We start from the raw sequence: 7,331 nt of genomic DNA, 5'->3' as shown, positions 1-7,331 counted from the left end.
CTCTTTCTGGGCTGGTATTCTCCATGCACAATGGCCGTCGTGTAGTTGCAAAGCTGAGGTAGGCAGTGGTCCCACATTCAAGGACTTTAACAATATGATCCCAACCTATCGGTTGTGTCTATAACCTCCTCCTTGCAGTTACGTGTATATTCCCAGGACCAGGACGTCTTGCCCTTTCTTGCCTTCAGCCATGTTCCTCTGCCTGGTGCATCCTTCCCCCATCCCATGTTGACCTGTGCAATCCTACGGCCTCTGGGAGCTCAGTACTGGTGTTCTTCAAGGGGCCTGTCCCAACCCTACAAGCAAGAGGTGAGTCTCTCTATATATTTCAGGCTATAAATGTGATGTGAGCACACGAAATGACCTCTGTCACTGCTTTATTGGACATTTCTTTTCTTCTTTTTTTTTTTTTTTCAAAACCACTCAGACGGCATCCCTTCCCTCTAACTTCTCCAAAAGAGAAGAAGAACAATCATCAAAGACAAAGGGCTGATACATAAGTAACACCCAAAGCCAATTTCACGCTCAGGAAAAGATACTGCGCCTCCTCCTCATGGTTTCGGGTACTCTACACGTTCAGAGAAACTTCTCTAGTAACAAACTATAGAAATGATTCCTGGGCGCCTGGGTGGCTCAGATGGTTAAGCGTCTGCCTTCGGCTCAGGTCATGATCTCAGGGTCCTGGGATCGAGTCCCACATCGGGCTCCCTGCTCCTTGGGAGCCTGCTTCTCCCTCTGCCTCTCTCTCTCTGTCTCTCATGAATAAATAAATAAAATCTTAAAAAAAAAAAAAAAGAAATGATTCCTGAAAGTATAGTTTTTTGGGGCATTTATTTTCTAATTCTGATCATGAAGCCCAAATGTAGGCACCTCCCTGCACTTCTTAAATTAGGTCAGTTGGTTTGCTTGAAAAGAGAGGTGAGCAGCAGGTAGATGGCTTTGCAAACTCAGTCCATTTTGTTAAACTCGCAACGTCCCATTTCTCTCTGAACAACCACACTTCCTATCCCTAGCAGGAGGAAATCAAAATCACCACTGCATTATGAAGAAGGTAACTCCAGGGAAGCCTTCAGGGACCTATTATCAATGACGCTCTGTGTCTTAGTCAGAAAGTATTTTTCAAAAAGCAAATCAACCATGGTTAAAAATACATATGGTATCTATCACTATGTTTGCAGCCCTCACATGAAAAGAGAGCTACTACTGTATCTTTAAAACTGTTAGACATCTGTTGAAACGTAAAAGGCATCAGTATTTTTGTCTAGTGAAAACATATTTTTTGTCAAGAATGGGCTGCTGACTTCTGAAGAAAAATTCTTTGAGCTGTGTTAACATCACTGAAGCATCAGATACAAAGTAAAAAACTAAATTAATCCAGGCATTTTATATACAGCTTACATACTAACACCTTTGGCTAGGTTTCTGATGAATACGTTCTCCAAGGAATTTTCCCTTAGGGTTACATTTATGTGTATTTTAATTTGTAGCCATTCATACCTCTATACTATTGCAGGTCTTTTCAGGGAACTACTTTAGATGTTTTATGTGCTAAGTGGGTGTGAGCAACATTTCTCAATTTATTGTTGTTATAACTGCATGGGCAGCCACAAAAATAATGTTCGAGATGTTGTTACTCTGCTGTCAACTTCTAAGATGAATATTTTAGACCCACTCAAAAATGAAAATGCATGTACGTAAACCATTTTGCATACATTTCAGGTGATTCATCTGGTTCAAGAAGCTCATGGGGCTCCCAACTATGACAGTTTTGAAATAGTCACAGGTTTCTTGATATCCTTCCTTTCAGAGATAGGGGTCTAAAACTGCCTGCTTGATGCTGAGTGGGCTGTGATTTGCTTGTAACCAACAGAACGTGCAGGGGTGACAGTGCATGGCTGGGTCACGAAACTTGATACACCGTGAAGAAGACAAATACCATTTGATTTCACTTATATGCATAAACAGACACACAAAAAAACAGAAACAGACTCATAGATATAGAGGGATAGACTGGTGGTTGCCAGACGGGAAGGGCCTGGGGGCCTGGGTGAAATAGGTAATAGGATTAAAAGGTACAACTCTTGCAGTTATAAAATGAATAAATCATGGGGATGAAAAGTAGAGCATGGGGAATATAGTCAATAATATTGTGAGAACTTTGTATGCTGACAGATGGTAACTACAGTAATCATGGTGAACATTTCCTATTTATATAATTGTTGAGTCCCTAGGTTGTATACCTGAAACAAATATATTGTAAGTTAGCTATACTTCAATTACAAAAGAAAGTCTCAATACATCTTCCCCCTTGTTTGCTTGTGACTCTGAGCTGCTGTGTAAGAAGTCTGTCTAACCCAAGGTGATCATACCATAAGAAGGCCAATCCACACAGAGCGGCCATGTGTCATAGGATCTGTGTTTGGAGTCCCAGTCTTTGGGCTCTTACAGTCCTGATGCCAGATGTAAGAACAAAACATGACCTTATAGGACTTCAGTCTTGAATACTAAGTCACCTCTAGGCTCTGAAACTTCGGAGCAGAGGAATGAATCTTGGGCAGAAACAAGGTACTTCCTCTCTGCCCTTTCTAAATTTTGAATCCACAAAACCTATGATCAAATGCCTTTTTTCTCCTTTATACAACTAAGTTTGGGTGTACTTATTATGCAAAAATGCTATTCAGAATGACAACCCAGGTTAAAAAGCTTAAGTCTGTAGAGAACAGAAATCCAGAAGCAATGAGTTTGACTAAACTCAGTTAGTTAGTCATAAGGGACTTATGGAATATGGGCATTTTGATATTCTGTCTATTCCTGGAAATGCAGATTCATGAAAACGGGACTGAAATTAGCAAATCCAATCCACTAAGTTAGCCTTTGCTAAGTAACAGCCCTCAACTGTAATCTTTTTAAAGATAAGATTTCAAAAGAAAAAGACATGATGTAATAATTAAAAGCAACAGAGTTGGTTAAATTAATCTTCAGAGGGCACAGTCCCAAATTAGGCATATTGCCACCATATTTCTCCTGTACTGCTTAGGATTCATTAGGCTCAGGTGTGAAAACAAATTAGCCATAAGTCTTTGTGGCTTCCCATAAAAAGGTTTATGTCTTGTTCATGCTAGATCTGGAGTTCATGGCTGGTGGTTTGAGGAGTGCGAAATTGCGTCATCCTGTCACTCCATAGCCAGGCTGAAAGGATTCTTCCATCTGATAGTCGCCCCATCTCTAGGGACACAAATCTCCACATTTCAGTGAGAAATTTAAAGAAAGAACTTAAGAATCATATGGGATGCTTGAAGGGCTGAGTTTGAAAAAAGATAGGAGATTTCTGGCCGTGTCTTTTGCAAAACCCAGATACAATCTCAAACTTAACTACAAAAGAAGCTGGAAATAATAGCCTGTGTTCTCAGAAAAAGAAAAATGTAATGGAACTACAATGTCTTGTGAAACCTTGTTGAGAGCTAAATTCTAACAATTTTAGTTACTTATTATTTTTTTTGTATTACTTATATCCTCCTTTGAGTATCTGATACATCTAACTTTAACCACAATATTTGTTTTTAGGCCTTTCATGATATGAATGGCCTATTATATTGAGGATTAGTGACAACCTAATGTAGAGAAAAAAACAGAATTTATTGGAAATTATAGAAACTATGTTTCAAAATACTAAAGTGACACGCTTTAGTTCAAGTTCAAAAAATATCACTCCATTTTGTACTTTTTTTTGACCAAGGAAGGATATAAAGGAAAAAAATGAAGACTAATTTATTGTATCAAAAATGTGATAGATTTGGCAAACGCTAAGTGAAACAATTAGCACAAAAGCAGCTTATTGTCCCCTATAATACATAAATTCTGTGCTCTAAGACAGTATGACTCATACTGTTTTAATGTCTTCTTATTTGCAGTATGGGAAGTGATAATGCAAATTTATCTTCTGGGTCCAAGTGCATTTAATTGTTTTTAGTAGTGTTATTTCCCCAGTGAATCCAAGTGATTATTGACTGGTCTGTTTGAAATGACTGAGCAAGCAAACACTCTGGGTGATTCTGCATGTATGCGATCATCCCTTTGTCAAAATTATTAACGTCTGCCTTCCCTACAGAAATATTATTGGCAAAGTGGGGGTATTGTTTCTTCTTAGCACTGTTCTCTTAACAAGAGTGTAATATCACCTGGAATTTTAAGATTTTATTTATTTATTTGACAGAGAGAGAGAGCACACACAAGTAGGGGGAGTGGCAGAAACAGGCTCACCACTGAGCAGGGAGCCCAACGAGGGACTCGATCCCAGGACCCTGAGATCATGACCTGAGTCGAAGGCAGATGCTTAACCAACTGAGTCACCCAGGCACCCCACCTGGAATTTATATGATATCGAAACACATGACTGAAAACAGAAATTAGTCACTCAGCCACCACAAAATCAGCTTTTCCCAATCATAGCCCCTATTGAAATAATTGTCATTCAGATAACAACATAATCTGGGCAAAATGTTCAGGAAGCAACAATTCCAGGGAGAGACAAAGTGGACAGCAGCTGGGGGGCGGGGGTGAGCCTGAAGGAGGGGGATTTCACCTGTCTGTCTTGTGGTTTTAACTCTTAGACTGAAGACACTCCCCAGGCAAGGGGTGGGATAGGGTGGGGGAGACGAGCTGCCCTCAAAAGAAACAGCTCTAAGAATCATAGGACGCAGGGGCGCTGCTTGAGTCTTTGGAAACTAATGAAAGAAGTAAGATTTGTGGTTATACGACTTTTGCCTAAAGAAACATCCCAGGCTGGGTTGGGTGGTTGGGTGCGAGGTTCCGAGGGGGAGGGGTGGGGAGCAGCTCTACCAGCTACATATAACAATCAATAGATAGAAGGGATGATTGTTATTGTTAATTTTATGTTATGGGCTCTATTTGTCCATTACAAAGTATCAACCAGGCGCTTACAGACACTGAAGAGAGAAAAGATGTGCACATAAGTATTTATAACACAACAGGTTGAATGGGCTGCCCATTTTTATTTTTAAAAACTTGATTACAACACAAAACAGAGATCCAGAAAATCACAAAACACAAATGGACAGCTCAATGAGTACTCCACCATGTGAATGCTCTTGCATCTCTTCCCGGTAAAGACCCAGCCCCACCAGGCACCACTGAGCGCCCTCTCGTGGCTGCTTCCCTTCCCTCCTCCCCAAATAACCATTGCCCGACTGTTAGGGCCACTATGGCCTCATGTTTTTTTCAAAGTTTATTTTTATGCCTTTTAAAATATCTCTTTTATTTGACACATTCCCTGTTCAACCATTTTTCCTCCTTCAATTTGCTCTGTTGATGAATCCAGAGCATTTGACCTATAGAATTTGACACAGAAACAGCCTCTGTATCCTCTACAAATTGGAAGCTGGACCCACAAGTTTGGTCAGACTCATATTTGATCCCTTTGGCCAAATCGTTGAGTTCTTTTATCAGGAGGCCTGAAATGTCTGGTTGTCCTTTTTTGTGCTTAGCTGCTATTGAAGTGCAATCCTAGATCCATCATTCCATTCGAGGTTGCTAAGTGGTGATATTCTAACTCTTTTTCACTTATTAGTAAATGTAAAGAGAAAATTCTACTAATCTATTATTTGATCACCCAGCAGTAGCGAGCTCATGTAGGAAAGAGAAAATAAATGCTTGATTCTTCCACTTTATTCATCAGTTTTCACGAGAAATAATTGGTTCTTAATATTATTTCAAATGAGTTTTTAAAAATGTTATTATGAATTTATGCATTTAAACCTATTGGACGGGCTTCAATAAATTTTAATTATTATCCTTTTTGAAGATTAAGTTGTTCCAACTTTGCCGGTGGGTTCTTCAAGGTAGAAATTCTTTATTGCAAATCGACCCATGGATCACATACAGAGGAGTAAAATTGGCATTGGAATTTCTTTTTGAAAAAGAAACGAGTTTCATGTTAATCATTGAAACACCCTGTCAACTGTTTCTACTGTGTGTGATGTGTCTACGTGTGTGCACACATGCATTTTGCGTGTCCATGTCTGCACATACATGTGTGTGCCCATGTTTGTGTGATAGAGAAACTCTGGGCACTCTTCCCAGAATTATTCAACATGTGACCTTGGAGTGGCTTTATTAGAATTCCTTCCCTTGGGTGCTTTAAAAATTCATTTAATTTTCCTCTGACCTAAACCATCACGCTAAAAGAGAGTGATAATTTAATCTTTTCCCTTATCTAACTAGCTATGTCAGCTAGTGATCTAAAAACAATTATTTGGCATGCCAGCAGTTTGTATGTAGTTAGTAGTGATTTTCTGTGTTACTGTTGTCAAGCACATGATGTGCTCATTCTATATGTATTTTCAATTTTTATAAAAAAAACCTTAAAATGTTTTGTTTAGTTCTAGTTTGTTCTGTTTTATGTTGTTTTTCTTCTTCAGGGACTCCCATTATCCGTATGTTGGATATAGTTTTCCAAACTTTATTTTTATCAATTTCTCTCAAATCATTTTTCTAAAATCTTTTTCTTGATTTCATTTAAGTTTGGGTCCCTCTTGTCTCCTATTTTTCTGAAGGCATTATGAGCTATGCTTATGTTTTCTATTAGTTGTAATGTGTCTTTGATTTGTTTTGAAATAAGAATTGCAGTTTGGATGTGTTCCCTGGGTATATCTCTTTGGTATGCTTCTCTATTCTCTTCTTTTTTTTTCTTGTAATAATCTGATACTGTATGTAATTTTCATGTTGCCATTTTCATTTGCAATTCATTTTTCTGAATGTTTAGAAAAAGTTTGATTTGGAGTAACTGTCCTACAGAATACAGCGCTCCCTCTCTGCTTTCTTGTAATGTAAAAAGACATGGTCGCGGCTTGGAGACTCTGTGATTGCTCTGTCCCTGCTTTTTTCTGAGCTTCTGTTTCCATCATTGCCTTCCCACTCGTGTGATCCGTTTCCATCCCCCAACGTCTCCTCAGTCTCTCAGACCCCGGGCCCCGGACTGGGAAAGAGCCAGGTGGGGCTGTGTACCTCCTTGGGGTCGCTCATGTTGGAGGAACAGCACTCCCACCTCCCTGTTCTGGCCGGCAGAACCTTCTAGGGCTGGCCTGAAGGAAGCCTGGGGGTTCTCAGCACCTCAGGATCTCCAGATGCCCTGTTGTTTCTGCAGGCTTCTATCCAGCAGATGCAGATACTGTGCTACCTCTGTAGCCATTTGTGTTTGTATTTTGGAGCTTGTGGCCTGTTCCATTGTAACTGTTTTCCATTTGCTTTATTTCCGATGCCCAGATGTCTCTGTCTCATCCTGGCATTCAGCGAGATGTAAAACCACCCTGTCA

At 39.7% G+C, this 7,331-nt stretch overlaps 1 non-coding gene across 1 annotated transcript; it reads right to left on the bottom strand.

Annotated features, from left to right (window-relative positions):
* Positions 1-418: 418 nt before the first annotated feature.
* Positions 419-626, bottom strand: LOC123847306 (small nucleolar RNA U3). Its single transcript, XR_006791525.1, has one exon. It is a non-coding gene; the product is annotated as a small nucleolar RNA U3 (small nucleolar RNA).
* Between the last annotated feature and the right edge of the window lie 6,705 nt (positions 627-7,331).

This window comes from Mirounga angustirostris, unplaced genomic scaffold (assembly GCF_029215605.1).
Source record: "Mirounga angustirostris isolate CCGP_5_RB_7025 unplaced genomic scaffold, mMirAng1.0.hap1 SCAF_6, whole genome shotgun sequence".
NCBI classification, from domain to species: Eukaryota; Metazoa; Chordata; class Mammalia; order Carnivora; family Phocidae; genus Mirounga; species Mirounga angustirostris.
Note: the sequence above shows the minus strand (reverse complement) of the source record. Positions and strands in the feature narration are given on the sequence as shown.